The sequence below is a fragment of the Thermobia domestica genome, chromosome 16 (assembly GCF_964235325.1).
Source record: "Thermobia domestica chromosome 16, izTheDome1.hap1.1, whole genome shotgun sequence".
In the NCBI taxonomy this organism is placed as follows: domain Eukaryota; kingdom Metazoa; phylum Arthropoda; class Insecta; order Zygentoma; family Lepismatidae; genus Thermobia; species Thermobia domestica.
In genome coordinates this window covers 188,107,482-188,127,037 of record NC_137469.1, presented here as the reverse complement: position 1 = coordinate 188,127,037, position 19,556 = coordinate 188,107,482, and positions in this window count along the sequence as shown.

Sequence of the window (19,556 nt, the reverse complement as noted above, 5' to 3'; positions counted from 1 at the left end):
ATCTATATATGTAAAAATAGGAATACAAAGTAGAAACTGGATCCAATTGGCTAAGGATAGAAGTCAATGGAGAGCTTTTGTGAATGCGACATTGAACTTCCAGGTTCCATAGGCCATAGAGTTAGTTAGTTTATATATTGGGCTATATCTATATATGTAGAAATAGGAATACAAAGTAGAAACTAGATCCAATTGGCTAAGGATAGAAGTCAATGGAGAGCTTTTGTGAATGCGACATTGAACTTCCAGGTTCCATAGGCCATAGAGTTAGTTAGTTTATATATAGGGCTATATCTATATATGTAGAAATAGGAATACAAAGTAGAAACTGGATCCAATTGGCTAAGGATAGAAGTCAATGGAGAGCTTTTGTGAATGCGACATTGAACTTCCAGGTTCCATAGGCCATAGAGTTAGTTAGTTTATATACAGGGCTATATCTATATATGTAGAAATAGGAATACAAAGTAGAAACTGGATCCAATTGGCTAAGGATAGAAGTCAATGGAGAGCTTTTGTGAATGCGGCATTGAACTTCCAGGTTCCATAGGCCATAGAGTTAGTTAGTTTATATATAGGGTTATATCTATATATGTAGAAACAGGAATACAAAGTAGAAACTGGATCCAATTGGCTAAGGATAGAAGTCAATGGAGAGCTTTTGTGAATGCGACATTGAAATTCCAGGTTCCATAGGCCATAGAGTTAGTTAGTTTATATATAGGGCTATATCTATATATATAGAAATAGGAATACAAAGTAGAAACTGGATCCAATTGGCTAAGGATAGAAGTCAATGGAGAGCTTTTTTGAATGCGACATTGAACTTCCAGGTTCCATAGGCCATACAGTTAGTTAGTTTATATATAGGGCTATATCTATATATGTAGAAATAGGAATACAAAGTAGAAACTGGATCCAATTGGCTAAGGATAGAAGTCAATGGAGAGCTTTTGTGAATGCGACATTGAACTTCCAGGTTCCATAGGCCATAGAGTTAGTTAGTTTATATATAGGGCTATATCTATATATGTAGAAATAGGAATACAAAGTAGAAACTGGATCCAATTGGCTAAGGATAGAAGTCAATGGAGAGCTTTTGTGAATGCGACATTGAACTTCCAGGTTCCATAGGCCATAGAGTTAGTTAGTTTATATATAGGGCTATATCTATATATGTAGAAATAGGAATACAAAGTAGAAACTGGATCCAATTGGCTAAGGATAGAAGTCAATGGAGAGCTTTTTTGAATGCGACATTGAACTTCCAGGTTCCATAGGCCATAGAGTTAGTTAGTTTATATATAGGGCTATATCTATATATGTAGAAATAGGAATACAAAGTAGAAACTGGATCCAATTGGCTAAGGATAGAAGTCAATGGAGAGCTTTTGTGAATGCGACATTGAACTTCCAGGTTCCATAGGCCATAGAGTTAGTTAGTTTATATATAGGGCTATATCTATATATGTAGAAACAGGAATACAAAGTAGAAACTGGATCCAATTGGCTAAGGATAGAAGTCAATGGAGAGCTTTTTTGAATGCGACATTGAACTTCCAGGTTCCATAGGCCATAGAGTTAGTTAGTTTATATATAGGGCTATATCTATATATGTAGAAATAGGAATACAAAGTAGAAACTGGATCCAATTGGCTAAGGATAGAAGTCAATGGAGAGCTTTTGTGAATGCGACATTGAACTTCCAGGTTCCATAGGCCATAGAGTTAGTTAGTTTATATATAGGGCTATATCTATATATGTAGAAATAGGAATACAAAGTAGAAACTGAATCCAATTGGCTAAGGATAGAAGTCAATGGAGAGCTTTTTTGAATGCGACATTGAACTTCCAGGTTCCATAGGCCATAGAGTTAGTTAGTTTATATATAGGGCTATATCTATATTTGTAGAAATAGGAATACAAAGTAGAAACTAGATCCAATTGGCTAAGGATAGAAGTCAATGGAGAGCTTTTGTGAATGCGACATTGAACTTCCAGGTTCCATAGGCCATAGAGTTAGTTAGTTTATATATAGGGCTATATCTATATATGTAGAAATAGGAATACAAAGTAGAAACTGGATCCAATTGGCTAAGGATAGAAGTCAATGGAGAGCTTTTTTGAATGCGACATTGAACTTCCAGGTTCCATAGGCCATAGAGTAAGTTTATATATAGGGCTATATCTATATATGTAGAAATAGGAATACAAAGTAGAAACTGAATCCAATTGGCTAAGGATAGAAGTCAATGGAGAGCTTTTTTGAATGCGACATTGAACTTCCAGGTTCCATAGGCCATAGAGTTAGTTAGTTTATATATAGGGCTATATCTATATATGTAGAAATAGGAATACAAAGTAGAAACTGGATCCAATTGGCTAAGGATAGAAGTCAATGGAGAGCTTTTGTGAATGCGACATTGAACTTCCAGGTTCCATAGGCCATAGAGTTAGTTAGTTTATTTATAGGGCTATATCTATATATGTAGAAATAGGAATACAAAGTAGAAACTGGATCCAATTGGCTAAGGATAGAAGTCAATGGAGAGCTTTTGTGAATGCGACATTGAACTTCCAGGTTCCATAGGCCATAGAGTTAGTTAGTTTATATATAGGGCTATATCTATATATGTAGAAATAGGAATACAAAGTAGAAACTGGATCCAATTGGCTAAGGATAGAAGTCAATGGAGAGCTTTTTTGAATGCGACATTGAACTTCCAGGTTCCATAGGCCATAGAGTAAGTTTATATATAGGGCTATATCTATATATGTAGAAATAGGAATACAAAGTAGAAACTGAATCCAATTGGCTAAGGATAGAAGTCAATGGAGAGCTTTTTTGAATGCGACATTAAACTTCCAGGTTCCATAGGCCATAGAGTTAGTTAGTTTATATATAGGGCTATATCTATATATGTAGAAATAGGAATACAAAGTAGAAACTGGATCCAATTGGCTAAGGATAGAAGTCAATGGAGAGCTTTTGTAAATGCGACATTGAACTTCCAGGTTCCATAGGCCATAGAGTTAGTTAGTTTATATATAGGGCTATATCTATATATGTAGAAATAGGAATACAAAGTAGAAACTGGATCCAATTAGCTAAGGATAGAAGTCAATGGAGAGCTTTTGTGAATGCGACATTGAACTTCCAGGTTCCAAAGGCCATAGAGTTAGTTAGTTTATATATAGGGCTATATCTATATATGTAGAAATAGGAATACAAAGTAGAAACTGGATCCAATTGGCTAAGGATAGAAGTCAATGGAGAGCTTTTGTGAATGCGACATTGAACTTCCAGGTTCCATAGGCCATAGAGTTAGTTAGTTTATATATAGGGCTATATCTATATATGTAGAAATAGGAATACAAAGTAGAAACTGGATCCAATTAGCTAAGGATAGAAGTCAATGGAGAGCTTTTGTGAATGCGACATTGAACTTCCAGGTTCCAAAGGCCATAGAGTTAGTTAGTTTATATATAGGGCTATATCTATATATGTAGAAATAGGAATACAAAGTAGAAACTGGATCCAATTGGCTAAGGATAGAAGTCAATGGAGAGCTTTTGTGAATGCGACATTGAACTTCCAGGTTCCATAGGATATAGAGTTAGTTAGTTTATATATAGGGCTATATCTATATATGTAAAAATAGGAATACAAAGTAGAAACTGGATCCAATTGGCTAAGGATAGAAGTCAATGGAGAGCTTTTGTGAATGCGACATTGAACTTCCAGGTTCCATAGGCCATAGAGTTAGTTAGTTTATATATTGGGCTATATCTATATATGTAGAAATAGGAATACAAAGTAGAAACTAGATCCAATTGGCTAAGGATAGAAGTCAATGGAGAGCTTTTGTGAATGCGACATTGAACTTCCAGGTTCCATAGGCCATAGAGTTAGTTAGTTTATATATAGGGCTATATCTATATATGTAGAAATTGGAATACAAAGTAGAAACTGGATCCAATTGGCTAAGGATAGAAGTCAATGGAGAGCTTTTGTGAATGCGACATTGAACTTCCAGGTTCCATAGGCCATAGAGTTAGTTAGTTTATATACAGGGCTATATCTATATATGTAGAAATAGGAATACAAAGTAGAAACTGGATCCAATTGGCTAAGGATAGAAGTCAATGGAGAGCTTTTGTGAATGCGGCATTGAACTTCCAGGTTCCATAGGCCATAGAGTTAGTTAGTTTATATATAGGGTTATATCTATATATGTAGAAACAGGAATACAAAGTAGAAACTGGATCCAATTGGCTAAGGATAGAAGTCAATGGAGAGCTTTTGTGAATGCGACATTGAAATTCCAGGTTCCATAGGCCATAGAGTTAGTTAGTTTATATATAGGGCTATATCTATATATATAGAAATAGGAATACAAAGTAGAAACTGGATCCAATTGGCTAAGGATAGAAGTCAATGGAGAGCTTTTTTGAATGCGACATTGAACTTCCAGGTTCCATAGGCCATACAGTTAGTTAGTTTATATATAGGGCTATATCTATATATGTAGAAATAGGAATACAAAGTAGAAACTGGATCCAATTGGCTAAGGATAGAAGTCAATGGAGAGCTTTTGTGAATGCGACATTGAACTTCCAGGTTCCATAGGCCATAGAGTTAGTTAGTTTATATATAGGGCTATATCTATATATGTAGAAATAGGAATACAAAGTAGAAACTGGATCCAATTGGCTAAGGATAGAAGTCAATGGAGAGCTTTTGTGAATGCGACATTGAACTTCCAGGTTCCATAGGCCATAGAGTTAGTTAGTTTATATATAGGGCTATATCTATATATGTAGAAATAGGAATACAAAGTAGAAACTGGATCCAATTGGCTAAGGATAGAAGTCAATGGAGAGCTTTTTTGAATGCGACATTGAACTTCCAGGTTCCATAGGCCATAGAGTTAGTTAGTTTATATATAGGGCTATATCTATATATGTAGAAATAGGAATACAAAGTAGAAACTGGATCCAATTGGCTAAGGATAGAAGTCAATGGAGAGCTTTTGTGAATGCGACATTGAACTTCCAGGTTCCATAGGCCATAGAGTTAGTTAGTTTATATATAGGGCTATATCTATATATGTAGAAACAGGAATACAAAGTAGAAACTGGATCCAATTGGCTAAGGATAGAGGTCAATGGAGAGCTTTTGTGAATGCGACATTGAACTTCCAGGTTCCATAGGCCATAGAGTTAGTTTGTTTATATATAGGGCTATATCTATATATGTAGAAATAGGAATACAAAGTAGAAACTGGATCCAATTGGCTAAGGATAGAAGTCAATGGAGAGCTTTTGTGAATGCGACATTGAACTTCCAGGTTCCATAGGCCATAGAGTTAGTTAGTTTATATATAGGGCTATATCTATATATGTAGAAATAGGAACACAAAGTAGAAACTGGATCCAATTGGCTAAGGATAGAAGTCAATGGAGAGCTTTTTTGAATGCGACATTGAACTTCCAGGTTCCATAGGCCATAGAGTTAGTTAGTTTATATATAGGGCTATATCTGTATATGTAGAAATAGGAATACAAAGTAGAAACTGGATCTAATTGGCTAAGGATAGAAGTCAATGGAGAGCTTTTGTGAATGCGACATTGAACTTCCAGGTTCCATAGGCCATAGAGTTAGTTAGTTTATATATAGGGCTATATCTATATATGTAGAAATAGGAATACAAAGTAGAAACTGGATCCAATTGGCTAAGGATAGAAGTCAATGGAGAGCTTTTGTGAATGCGACATTGAACTTCCAGGTTCCATAGGCCATAGAGTTAGTTAGTTTATATATAGGGCTATATCTATATATGTAGAAATAGGAATACAAAGTAGAAACTGGATCCAATTGGCTAAGGATAGAAGTCAATGGAGAGCTTTTGTCAATGCGACATTGAACTTCCAGGTTCCATAGGCCATAGAGTTATTTAGTTTATATATAGGGCTATATCTATATATGTAGAAATAGGAATACACAATTAGAAACTGGATCCAATTGGCTAAGGATAGAAGTCAATGGAGAGCTTTTGTGAATGCGACATTGAACTTCCAGGTTCCATAGGCCATAGAGTTAGTTAGTTTATATATAGGGCTATATCTATATATGTAGAAATAGGAATACAAAGTAGAAACTGGATCCAATTGGCTAAGGATAGAAGTTAATGGAGTGCTTTTTTGAATGCGACATTGAACTTCCAGGTTCCATAGGCCATAGAGTTAGTTAGTTTATATATAGGGCTATATCTATATATGTAGAAATAGGAATAAAGAAGTAGAAACTGGATCCAATTGGCTAAGGATAGAAGTCAATGGAGAGCTTTTGTGAATGCGACATTGAACTTCCAGGTTCCATAGGCCATAGAGTTAGTTAGTTTATATATAGGGCTATATCTATATATGTAGAAATAGGAATACAAAGTAGAAACTTTATCCAATTGGCTAAGGATAGAAGTCAATGGAGAGCTTTTGTGAATGCGACATTGAACTTCCAGGTTCCATAGGCCATAGATTTAGTTAGTTTATATATAGGGCTATATCTATATATGTAGAAATAGGAATACAAAGTAGAAACTGGATCCAATTGGCTAAGGATAGAAGTCAATGGAGAGCTTTTGTGAATGCGACATTGAACTTCCAGGTTCCATAGGCCATAGAGTTAGTTAGTTTATATATAGGGCTATATCTATATATGTAGAAATAAGAATACAAAGTAGAAACTGGATCCAATTGGCTAAGGATAGAAGTCAATGGAGAGCTTTTGTGAATGCGACATTGAACTTCCAGGTTCCATAGGCCATAGAGTTAGTTAGTTTATATATAGGGCTATATCTATATATGTAGAAATAGGAATACAAAGTAGAAACTGGATCCAATTGGCTAAGGATAGAAGTCAATGGAGAGCTTTTTTGAATGCGACATTGAACTTCCAGGTTCCATAGGCCATAGAGTTAGTTTATATATAGGGCTATATCTATATATGTAGAAATAGGAATACAAAGTAGAAACTGGATCCAATTGGCTAAGGATAGAAGTCAATGGAGAGCTTTTGTGAATGCGACATTGAAATTCCAGGTTCCATAGGCCATAGAGTTAGATAGTTTATATATAGGGCTATATCTATATATGTAGAAATAGGAATACAAAGTAGAAACTGGATCCAATTGGCTAAGGATAGAAGTCAATGGAGAGCTTTTGTGAATGCGACATTGAACTTCCAGGTTCCATAGGCCATAGAGTTAGTTAGTTTATATATAGGGCTATATCTATATATGTAGAAATAGGAATACAAAGTAGAAACTGGATCCAATTGGCTAAGGATAGAAGTCAATGGAGAGCTTTTGTGAATGCGACATTGAACTTCCAGGTTCCATAGGCCATAGATTTAGTTAGTTTATATATAGGGCTATATCTATATATGTAGAAATAGGAATACAAAGTAGAAACTGGATCCAATTGGCTAAGGATAGAAGTCAATGGAGAGCTTTTGTGAATGCGACATTGAACTTCCAGGTTCCATAGGCCATAGAGTTAGTTAGTTTATATATACTGCTATATCTATATATGTAGAAATAGGAATACAAAGTAGAAACTGGATCCAATTGGCTAAGGATAGAAGTCAATGGAGAGCTTTTGTGAATGCGACATTGAACTTCCAGGTTCCATAGGCCATAGAGTTAGTTAGTTTATATATAGGGCTATATCTATATATGTAGAAATAGGAATACAAAGTAGAAACTGGATCCAATTGGCTAAGGATAGAAGTCAATGGAGAGCTTTTGTGAATGCGACATTGAACTTCCAGGTTTCATAGGCCATAGAGTTAGTTAGTTTATATATAGGGCTATATCTATATATGTAGAAATAGGAATACAAAGTAGAAACTGGATCCAATTGGCTAAGGATAGAAGTCAATGGAGAGCTTTTGTGAATGCGACATTGAACTTCCAGGTTCCATAGGCCATAGAGTTAGTTAGTTTATATATAGGGCTATATCTATATATGTAGAAATAGGAATACAAAGTAGAAACTGGATCCAATTGGCTAAGGATAGAAGTCAATGGAGAGCTTTTGTGAATGCGACATTGAACTTCCAGGTTCCATAGGCCATAGAGTTAGTTAGTTTATATATAGGGCTATATCTATATATGTAGAAATAGGAATACAAAGTAGAAACTGGATCCAATTGGCTAAGGATAGAAGTCAATGGAGAGTTTTTGTGAATGCGACATTGAACTTCCAGGTTCCATAGGCCATAGAGTTAGTTAGTTTATATATAGCGCTATATCTATATATGTAGAAATAGGAATACTAAAAAGAAACTGGATCCAATTGGCTAAGGATAGAAGTCAATGGAGAGCTTTTGTGAATGCGACATTGAACTTCCAGGTTCCATAGGCCATAGAGTTAGTTAGTTTATATATAGGGCTATATCTATATATGTAGAAATAGGAATACAAAGTAGAAACTGGATCCAATTGGCTAAGGATAGAAGTCAATGGAGAGCTTTTGTGAATGCGACATTGAACTTCCAGGTTCCATAGGCCATAGAGTTAGTTAGTTTATATATAGGGCTATATCTATATATGTAGAAATAGGAATACAAAGTAGAAACTGGATCCAATTGGCTAAGGATAGAAGTCAATGGAGAGCTTTTGTGAATGCGACATTGAACTTCCAGGTTCCATAGGCCATAGAGTTAGTTAGTTTATATATAGGTCTATATCTATATATGTAGAAATAGGAATACAAAGTAGAAACTGGATCCAATTGGCTAAGGATAGAAGTCAATGGAGAGCTTTTGTGAATGCGACATTAAACTTCCAGGTTCCATAGGCCATAGAGTTAGTTAGTTTATATATAGGGCTATATCTATATATGTAGAAATAGGAATACAAAGTAGAAACTGGATCCAATTGGCTAAGGATAGAAGTCAATGGAGAGCTTTTGTGAATGCGACATTGAACTTCCAGGTTCCATAGGCCATAGAGTTAGTTAGTTTATATATAGGGCTATATCTATATATGTAGAAATAGGAATACAAAGTAGAAACTGGATCCAATTGGCTAAGGATAGAAGTCAATGGAGAGCTTTTGTGAATGCGACATTGAACTTCCAGGTTCCATAGGCCATAGAGTTAGTTAGTTTATATATAGGGCTATATCTATATATGTAGAAATAGGAATACAAAGTAGAAACTGGATCCAATTGGCTACGGATAGAAGTCAATAGAGAGTTTTTGTGAATGCGACATTGAACTTCCAGGTTCCATAGGCCATAGAGTTAGTTAGTTTATATATAGGGCTATATCTATATATGTAGAAATAGGAATACTAAGTAGAAACTGGATCCAAATGGCTAAGGATAGAAGTCAGTGGAGAGCTTTTGTGAATGCGACATTGAACTTCCAGGTTCCATAGGCCATAGAGTTAGTTAGTTTATATATAGGGCTATATCTATATATGTAGAAATAGGAATACAAAGTAGAAACTGGATCCAATTGGCTAAGGATAGAAGTCAATGAAGAGCTTTTGTGAATGCGACATTGAACTTCCAGGTTCCATAGGACATAGAGTTAGTTAGTTTATATATAGGGCTATATCTATATATGTAGAAATAGGAATACAAAGTAGAAACTCGATCCAATTGGCTAAGGATAGAAGTCAATGGAGAGCTTTTGTGAATGCGACATTGAACTTCCAGGTTCCATAGGCCATAGAGTTAGTTAGTTTATATATAGGGCTATATCTATATATGTAGAAATAGGAATACAAAGTAGAAACTGGATCCAATTGGCTAAGGATAGAAGTCAATGAAGAGCTTTTGTGAATGCGACATTGAACTTCCAGGTTCCATAGGACATAGAGTTAGTTAGTTTATATATAGGGCTATATCTATATATGTAGAAATAGGAATACAAAGTAGAAACTCGATCCAATTGGCTAAGGATAGAAGTCAATGGAGAGCTTTTGTGAATGCGACATTGAACTTCCAGGTTCCATAGGCCATAGAGTTAGTTAGTTTATATATAGGGCTATATCTATATATGTAGAAATAGGAATACAAAGTAGAAACTGAATCTAGTTGGATAAGGATAGAAGTCAATGGAGAGTTTTGGTGAATGCGACATTGAACTTCCAGGTTCCATAGGCCATAGAGTTAGTTAGTTTATATATAGGGCTATATCTATATATGTAGAAATAGGAATACAAAGTAGAAACTGAATCCAATTGGCTAAGGATAGAAGTCAATGGAGAGCTTTTGTGAATGCGACATTGGACTTCCAGGTTCCATAGGCCATAGAGTTAGTAAGTTTATATATAGGGCTATATCTATATATGTAGAAATAGGAATACAAAGTAGAAACTGGATCCAATTGGCTAAGGATAGAAGTCAATGGAGAGCTTTTTTGAATGCGACATTGAACTTCCAGGTTCCATAGGCCATAGAGTTAGTTAGTTTATATATAGGGCTATATCTGTATATGTAGAAATAGGAATACAAAGTAGAAACTGGATCTAATTGGCTAAGGATAGAAGTCAATGGAGAGCTTTTGTGAATGCGACATTGAACTTCCAGGTTCCATAGGCCATAGAGTTAGTTAGTTTATATATAGGGCTATATCTATATATGTAGAAATAGGAATACAAAGTAGAAACTGGATCCAATTGGCTAAGGATAGAAGTCAATGGAGAGCTTTTGTGAATGCGACATTGAACTTCCAGGTTCCATAGGCCATAGAGTTAGTTAGTTTATATATAGGGCTATATCTGTATATGTAGAAATAGGAATACAAAGTAGAAACTGGATCTAATTGGCTAAGGATAGAAGTCAATGGAGAGCTTTTGTGAATGGGACATTGAACTTCTAGGTTCCATAGGCCATAGAGTTAGTTAGTTTATATATAGGGCTATATCTATATATGTAGAAATAGGAATACAAAGTAGAAACTGGATCCAATTGGCTAAGGATAGAAGTCAATGGAGAGCTTTTGTGAATGCGACATTAAACTTCCAGGTTCCATAGGCCATAGAGTTAGTTAGTTTATATATAGGGCTATATCTATATATGTAGAAATAGGAATACAAAGTAGAAACTGGATCCAATTGGCTAAGGATAGAAGTCAATGGAGAGCTTTTGTGAATGCGACATTGAACTTCCAGGTTCCATAGGCCATAGAGTTAGTTAGTTTATATATAGGGCTATATCTGTATATGTAGAAATAGGAATACAAAGTAGAAACTGGATGTAATTGGCTAAGGATAGAAGTCAATGGAGAGCTTTTGTGAATGGGACATTGAACTTCCAGGTTCCATAGGCCATAGAGTTAGTTAGTTTATATATAGGGCTATAACTATATATGTAGAAATAGGAATACAAAGTAGAAACTGGATCCAATTGGCTAAGGATAGAAGTCAATGGAGAGCTTTTGTGAATGCGACATTGAACTTCCAGGTTCCATAGGCCATAGAGTTAGTTAGTTTATATATAGGGCTATATCTATATATGTAGAAATAGGAATACAAGTAGAAACTGGATCCAATTGGCTAAGGATAGAAGTGAATGGAGAGCTTTTGTGAATGCGACATTGAACTTCCAGGTTCCATAGGCCATAGAGTTAGTTAGTTTATATATAGGGCTATATCTATATATGTAGAAATAGGAATAAAAAGTAGAAACTGGATCCAATTGGCTAAGGATAGAAGTCAATGGAGAGCTTTTTTGAATGCGACATTGAACTTCCAGGTTCCATAGGCCATAGAGTTAGTTAGTTTATATATAGGGCTATATCTATATATGTAGAAATAGGAATACAAAGTAGAAACTGAATCTAGTTTGCTAAGGATAGAAGTCAATGGAGAATTTTTGTGAATGCGACATTGAACTTCCAGGTTCCATAGGCCATAGAGTTAGTTAGTTTATATATGGGGCTATATCTATATATGTAGAAATAGGAATACAAAGTAGAAACTGAATCTAGTTGGCTAAGGATAGAAGTCAATGGAGAGCTTTTGAGAATGCGACATTGAACTTCCAGGTTCCATAGGCCATAGAGTTAGTTAGTTTATATATAGGGCTATATCTATATATGTAGAAATAGGAATACAAAGTAGAAACTGGATCCAATTGGCTAAGGATAGAAGTCAATGGAGAGCTTTTGTGAATGCGACATTGAACTGCCAGGTTCCATAGGCCATAGAGTTAGTTAGTTTATATATAGGGCTATATCTATATATGTAGAAAAAGGAATACAAAGTAGAAACTAGATCCAGTTGGCTAAGGATAGAAGTCAGTGGAGAGCTTTTGTGAATGCGACATTGAACTTCCAGGTTCCATAGGCCATAGAGTTAGTTAGTTTATATATAGGGCTATATCTATATATGTAGAAATAGGAAAACAAACTAGAAACTGGATCCAATTGGCTAAGGATAGAAGTCAATGGAGAGCTTTTGTGAATGCGACATTGAACTTCCAGGTTCCATAGGCCATAGAGTTAGTTAGTTTATATATAGGGCTATATCTATATATGTAGAAATAGGAATACAAAGTAGAAACTGAATCTAATTGGCTAAGGATAGAAGTCAATGGAGAGCTTTTGTGAATGCGACATTGAACTTCCAGGTTCCATAGGCCATAGAGTTAGTTAGTTTATATATAGGGCTATATCTATATATGTAGAAATAGGAATACAAAGTAGAAACTGGATCCAATTGGCTAAGGATAGAAGTCAATGGAGAGCTTTTGTGAACGCGACATTGAACTTCCAGGTTCCATAGGCCATAGAGTTAGTTAGTTTATATATAGGGCTATATCTATATATGTAGAAATAGGAATACAAAGTAGAAACTGGATCCAATTGGCTAAGGATAGAAGTCAATGGAGAGCTTTTGTGAATGCGACATTGAACTTCCAGGTTCCATAGGCCATAGAGTTAGTTAGTTTATATATAGGGCTATATCTATATATGTAGAAATAGGAATACAAAGTAGAAACTGAATCTAGTTTGCTAAGGATAGAAGTCAATGGAGAATTTTTGTGAATGCGACATTGAACTTCCAGGTTCCATAGGCCATAGAGTTAGTTAGTTTATATATAGGGCTATATCTATATATGTAGAAATAGGAATACAAAGTAGAAACTGGATCCAATTGGCTAAGGATAGAAGTCAATGGAGAGCTTTTGTGAATGCGACATTGAACTTCCAGGTTCCATAGGCCATAGAGTTAGTTAGTTTATATATAGGGTTATATCTATATATGTAGAAATAGGAATACAAAGTAGAAACTGGATCCAATTGGCTAAGGATAGAAGTCAATGGAGAGCTTTTGTGAATGCGACATTGAACTTCCAGGTTCCATAGGCCATAGAGTTAGTTAGTTTATATATAGGGCTATATCTATATATGTAGAAATAGGAATACAAAGTAGAAACTGGATCCAATTGGCTAAGGATAGAAGTCAATGGAGAGCTTTTGTGAATGCGACATTGAACTTCCAGGTTCCATAGGCCATAGAGTTAGTTAGTTTATATATAGGGCTATATCTATATATGTAGAAATAGGAATACAAAGTAGAAACTGGATCCAATTGGCTAAGGATAGAAGTCAATGGAGAGCTTTTGTGAATGCGACATTGAACTTCCAAATTCCATAGGCCATAGAGTTAGTTATTTTATATATAGGGCTATATCTATATATGTAGAAATAGGAATACAAAGTAGAAACTGAATCTAGTTGGCTAAGGATAGAAGTCAATGGAGAGCTTTTGTGAATGCGACATTGAACTTCCAGGTTCCATAGGCCATAGAGTTAGTTAGTTTATATATAGGGCTATATCTATATATGTAGAAATAGGAATACAAAGTAGAAACTGGATCCAATTGGCTAAGGATAGAAGTCAATGGAGAGCTTTTGTGAATGCGACATTGAACTTCCAGGTTCCATAGGCCATAGAGTTAGTTAGTTTATATATAGGGCTATATCTATATATGTAGAAATAGGAATACAAAGTAGAAACTGGATCCAATTGGCTAAGGATAGAAGTCAATGGAGAGCTTTTGTGAATGCGACATTGAACTTCCAGGTTCCATAGGCCATAGAGTTAGTTAGTTTATATATAGGGCTATATCTATATATGTAGAAATAGGAATACAAAGTAGAAACTGAATCTAATTGGCTAAGGATAGAAGTCAATGTAAAGCTTTTGTGAATGCGACATTGAACTTCCAGGTTCCATAGGCCATAGAGTTAGTTAGTTTATATATAGGGCTATATCCATATATGTAGAAATAGGAATACAAAGTAGAAACTGAATCTAGTTGGCTAAGGATAGAAGTCAATGGAGAGCTTATGTGAATGCGACATTGAACTTCCAGGTTCCATAGGCCATAGAGTTAGTTAGTTTATATATAGGGCTATATCTATATATGTAGAAATAGGAATACAAAGTAGAAACTGGATCCAATTGGCTAAGGATAGAAGTCAATGGAGAGCTTTTGTGAATGCGATATTGAACTTCCAGGTTCCATAGGCCATAGTTAGTTTATATATAGGGCTATATCTATATATGTAGAAATAGGAATACAAAGTAGAAACTAGATCCAATTGGCTAAGGATAGAAGTCAATGGAGAGCTTTTGTGAATGCGACATTGAACTTCTAGGTTCCATAGGCCATAGAGTTAGTTAGTTTATATATAGGGCTATATCTATATATGTAGAAATAGGAATACAAAGTAGAAACTGGATCCAATTGGCTAAGGATAGAAGTCAATGGAGATTTTTTGTGAATGCGACATTGAATTTCCAGGTTCCATAGGCCATAGAGTTAGTTAGTTTATATATAGGGCTATATCTATATATGTAGAAATAGGAATACAAAGTAGAAACTGGATCCAATTGGCTAAGGATAGAAGTCAATGGAGAGCTTTTGTGAATGCGACATTGAACTTCCAGGTTCCATAGGCCATAGAGTTAGTTAGTTTATATATAGGGCTATATCTATATATGTAGAAATAGGAATACAAAGTAGAAACTGAATCTAGTTGGCTAAGGATAGAAGTCAATGGAGAGTTTTGTGAATGCGACATTGAACTTCCAGGTTCCATAGGCCATAGAGTTAGTTAGTTTATATATAGGGCTATATCTATATATGTAGAAATAGGAATACAAAGTAGAAACTGAATCTAGTTGGCTAAGGATAGAAGTCAATGGAGAGCTTTTGTGAATGCAACATTGAACTTCCAGGTTCCATAGGCCATAGAGTTAGTTAGTTTATATATAGGGCTATATCTATATATGTAGAAATAGGAATACAAAGTAGAAAATGGATCCAATTGGCTAAGGATAGAAGTGAATGGAGAGCTTTTGTGAATGCGACATTGAACTTCCAGGTTCCATAGGCCATAGAGTTAGTTAGTTTATATATAGGGCTATATCTATATATGTAGAAATAGGAATACAAAGTAGAAACTGGATCCAATTGGCTAAGGATAGAAGTCAATGGAGAGCTTTTGTGAATGCGACATTGAACTTCCAGGTTCCATAGGCCATAGAGTTTGTTAGCTTATATATAAGGCTATATCTATATATGTAGAAATAGGAATACAAAGTAGAAACTGGATCCAATTGGCTAAGGATAGATGTCAATGGTGAGTTTTTGTGAATGTGACATTGAACTTCCAGGTTCCATAGGCCATAGAGTTAGTTAGTTTATATATAGGGCTATATCTATATATGTAGAAATAGGAATACAAAGTAGAAACTGGATCCAATTGGCTAAGGATAGAAGTCAATGGAGAGCTTTTGTGAATGCGACATTGAACTTCCAGGTTCCATAGGCCATAGAGTTAGTTAGTTTATATATAGGGCTATATCTATATATGTAGAAATAGGAATACAAAGTAGAAACTGGATCCAATTGGCTAAGGATAGAAGTCAATGGAGAGCTTTTGTGAATGCGACATTGAACTTCCAGGTTCCATAGGCCATAGATTTAGTTAGTTTATATATAGGGCTATATCTATATATGTAGAAATAGGAATACAAAGTAGAAACTGGATCCAATTGGCTAAGGATAGAAGTCAATGGAGAGCTTTTGTGAATGCGACATTGAACTTCCAAATTCCATAGGCCATAGAGTTAGTTATTTTATATATAGGGCTATATCTATATATGTAGAAATAGGAATACAAAGTAGAAACTGAATCTAGTTGGCTAAGGATAGAAGTCAATGGAGAGCTTTTGTGAATGCGACATTGAACTTCCAGGTTCCATAGGCCATAGAGTTAGTTAGTTTATACATAGGGCTATATCTATATACGTAGAAATAGGAATACAAAGTAGAAACTGGATCCAATTGGCTAAGGATAGAAGTCAATGGAGAGCTTTTGTGAATGGGACATTGAACTTCCAGGTTCCATAGGCCATAGAGTTAGTTAGTTTATATATAGGGCTATATCTATATATGTAGAAATAGGAATACAAAGTAGAAACTGGATCCAATTGGCTAAGGATAGAAGTCAATGGAGAGCTTTTGTGAATGCGACATTGAACTTCCAGGTTCCATAGGCCATAGAGTTAGTTAGTTTATATATAGGGCTATATCTATATATGTAGAAATAGGAATACAAAGTAGAAACTGGATCCAATTGGCTAAGGATAGAAGTCAATGGAGAGCTTTTGTGAATGCGACATTGAACTTCCAGGTTCCATAGGCCATAGAGTTAGTTAGTTTATATATAGGGCTATATCTATATATGTAGAAATAGGAATACAAAGTAGAAACTGAATCTAATTGGCTAAGGATAGAAGTCAATGTAAAGCTTTTGTGAATGCGACATTGAACTTCCAGGTTCCATAGGCCATAGAGTTAGTTAGTTTATATATAGGGCTATATCTATATATGTAGAAATAGGAATACAAAGTAGAAACTGAAACTAGTTGGCTAAGGATAGAAGTCAATGGAGAGCTTATGTGAATGCGACATTGAACTTCCAGGTTCCATAGGCCATAGAGTTAGTTAGTTTATATATAGGGCTATATCTATATATGTAGAAATAGGAATACAAAGTAGAAACTGGATCCAATTGGCTAAGGATAGAAGTCAATGGAGAGCTTTTGTGAATGCGATATTGAACTTCCAGGTTCCATAGGCCATAGTTAGTTTATATATAGGGCTATATCTATATATGTAGAAATAGGAATACAAAGTAGAAACTAGATCCAATTGGCTAAGGATAGAAGTCAATGGAGAGCTTTTGTGAATGCGACATTGAACTTCTAGGTTCCATAGGCCATAGAGTTAGTTAGTTTATATATAGGGCTATATCTATATATGTAGAAATAGGAATACAAAGTAGAAACTGGATCCAATTGGCTAAGGATAGAAGTCAATGGAGATTTTTTGTGAATGCGACATTGAATTTCCAGGTTCCATAGGCCATAGAGTTAGTTATTTTATATATAGGGCTATATCTATATATGTAGAAATAGGAATACAAAGTAGAAACTGGATCCAATTGGCTAAGGATAGAAGTCAATGGAGAGCTTTTGTGAATGCGACATTGAACTTCCAGGTTCCATAGGCCATAGAGTTAGTTAGTTTATATATAGGGCTATATCTATATATGTAGAAATAGGAATACAAAGTAGAAACTGAATCTAGTTGGCTAAGGATAGAAGTCAATGGAGAGTTTTGTGAATGCGACATTGAACTTCCAGGTTCCATAGGCCATAGAGTTAGTTAGTTTATATATAGGGCTATATCTATATATGTAGAAATAGGAATACAAAGTAGAAACTGAATCTAGTTGGCTAAGGATAGAAGTCAATGGAGAGCTTTTGTGAATGCAACATTGAACTTCCAGGTTCCATAGGCCATAGAGTTAGTTAGTTTATATATAGGGCTATATCTATATATGTAGAAATAGGAATACAAAGTAGAAAATGGATCCAATTGGCTAAGGATAGAAGTGAATGGAGAGCTTTTGTGAATGCGACATTGAACTTCCAGGTTCCATAGGCCATAGATTTAGTTAGTTTATATATAGGGCTATATCTATATATGTAGAAATAGGAATACAAAGTAGAAACTGGATCCAATTGGCTAAGGATAGAAGTCAATGGAGAGCTTTTGTGAATCCGACATTGAACTTCCAGGTTCCATAGGCCATAGAGTTAGTTAGTTTATATATAGGGCTATATCTATATATGTAGAAATAGGAATACAAAGTAGAAATTGAATCTAGTTGGCTAAGGATAGAAGTCAATGGAGAGTTTTTGTGAATGCGACATTGAACTTCCAGGTTCCATAGGCCATAGAGTTAGTTAGTTTATATATAGGGCTATATCTATATATGTAGAAATAGGAATACAAAGTTGAAACTGAATCTAGTTGGCTAAGGATAGAAGTCAATGGAGAGCTTTTGTGAATGCGACATTGAACTTCCAGGTTCCATAGGCCATAGAGTTAGTTAGCTTATATATAAGGCTATATCTATATATGTAGAAATAGGAATACAAAGTAGAAACTGGATCCAATTGGCTAAGGATAGATGTCAATGGTGAGCTTTTGTGAATGCGACATTGAACTTCCAGGTTCCATAGGCCATAGAGTTAGTTAGTTTATATATAGGGCTATATCTATATATGTAGAAATAGGAATACAAAGTAGAAACTGGATCCAATTGGCTAAGGATAGAAGTCAATGGAGAGCTTTTGTGAATGCGACATTGAACTTCCAGGTTCCATAGGCCATAGAGTTAGTTAGTTTATATATAGGGCTATATCTATATATGTAGAAATAGGAATACAAAGTAGAAACTGGATCCAATTGGCTAAGGATAGAAGTCAATGGAGAGCTTTTGTGAATGCGACATTGAACTTCCAGGTTCCATAGGCCATAGAGTTAGTTAGTTTATATATAGGGCTATATCTATATATGTAGAAATAGGAATACAAAGTAGAAACTGGATCCAATTGGCTAAGGATAGAAGTCAATGGAGAGCTTTTGTGAATGCGACATTGAACTTCCAGGTTCCATAGGCCATAGAATTAGTTAGTTTATATATAGGGCTATATCTATATATGTAGAAATAGGAATACAAAGTAGAAACTGGATCCAATTGGCTAAGGATAGAAGTCAATGGTGAGCTTTTGTGAATGCGACATTGAACTTCCAGGTTCCATAGGCCATAGAGTTAGTTAGTTTATATATAGGGCTATATCTATATATGTAGAAATAGGAATACAAAGTAGAAACTGGATCCAATTGGCTAAGGATAGAAGTCAATGGAGAGCTTTTGTGAATGCGACATTGAAGTTCCAGGTTCCATAGGCCATAGAGTTAGATAGTTTATATATAGGGCTATATCTATATATGTAGAAATAGGAATACAAAGTAGAAACTGAATCTAGTTGGCTAAGGATAGAAGTCAATGGAGAGTTTTTGTGAATGCGACATTAAACTTCCAGGTTCCATAGGCCATAGAGTTAGTTAGTTTATATATAGGGCTATATCTATATATGTAGAAA